Source organism: Galeopterus variegatus, unplaced genomic scaffold (assembly GCF_000696425.1).
Source record: "Galeopterus variegatus unplaced genomic scaffold, G_variegatus-3.0.2 Scaffold4217, whole genome shotgun sequence".
NCBI lineage: Eukaryota > Metazoa > Chordata > Mammalia > Dermoptera > Cynocephalidae > Galeopterus > Galeopterus variegatus.
This window is the reverse complement of record NW_007730328.1, coordinates 103,913-105,380: the sequence shown is the minus strand read 5'-3', so window position 1 is coordinate 105,380 and position 1,468 is coordinate 103,913.

Below are 1,468 nucleotides of genomic sequence, written 5' to 3'. Positions count from 1 at the left end.
ATCTGTATAATGTCTCTGTAATCTTGCTTATTCATGGTGAGATCACCTTTTTAAAAATATGAATTTGAAAGCTGTGTTGTTTTTTAAACTTCATATATGAGAGAATTCATTTTGACTTGATGGAATGGAGTGGAGTTTCAGTGATGTTATTTGGTCATATGCATGAACAAAAGCAACGTGCAGATAGAGTAGTAAAAGTAATATGAGAAGTAATCAGTATAATAGTATTTTGTTGAAAAACTACTCATTTTCTTTTTTATGTGAATTGAGGCATTGCGTGCATATAAGTTTAGAATTGGTATGGTTCTCATCACGTGGCCTCATATGACTTTATTCCTAATCATGTTTTTTGCCTTAAAGTATTTTGCATAACATTAATATAACTAGATATTTTCCTAGTGTAACATGTTCCATCTTGTGTATGCGTGTGATCTTTGTTTTGTTTTTGTATGTTTGTATCATATATGTACCTAATAGTAATTTATTATTGTAAACAGTTTTTAACCTACTCAGACAATGTCCTATAACTGTCAAGTTTAGTCTGTGTTTATTGTAACTACTCTCATTGGGACGACTTCTGCTGTCTTGCTTTGGGCATTCTATTTATCCTGCTTGTTTGCTTATTCTTTTTCTCCCTCNCTGCTGTCTTGCTTTGGGCATTCTATTTATCCTGCTTGTTTGCTTATTCTTTTTCTCCCTCGTTACCGTTGTTCAGATTAAGTACTCTCCCTGCTCATCCCCCTGCTTCTCTCCACTGATTGGAAAGTTATATCTTCCCAGATGATACTGTGGTCACTACATTGTAGTGTTCACAGTACTTTGATTTCATTTTTTTGAACAGCTTTATTGAGGTATAATTTATATACCTTGATGTCTGTTTTTAAGCATGCACGTTGGCATTTTCAGTAGATTTTAAGTTGTGCCACTTTCACCACAACCCAGTTGTAGATCATTTTCATCATGTCAGGAAGGTCCCTTGTGCCCATTTACTGTCAATTCCTATTCCTGTCCCCATCCCCAGGTCACCACTAATTTGCTTTCTCTGTATATAGAGATTCCTTTTCTGGACAACGAATGTAAGTAGAATCATACAATATGTAGTGTTTTGCATCTGTCTTTCAATTAGTATAAGGTTTTTGAGAGTCTTCTATTTTTTATCATTCATCAGTAGTTTGTTCCTTCTTATTGCTGCATAGTATTCCATTGTATGGATATACCACATTTTGTTTATTCATTCACAAATTGATGGTCTACATTTTGTTTATTCATTCACAAATTGATTCACTATTGTGAACATTATATGAGCGAATCTTTGTGGGGACATATGTTTTTATTTCTTCTGGGTAAATACATAGGAGTGGAATTGCTGGGTTGAATGGTGAGTTTAGACTTAACTTTATAAGAAATTGCACAGTATTCCAAAGCAGCCATATAATTTTACATTCCCATCAGCAATGTATGAGGTTTC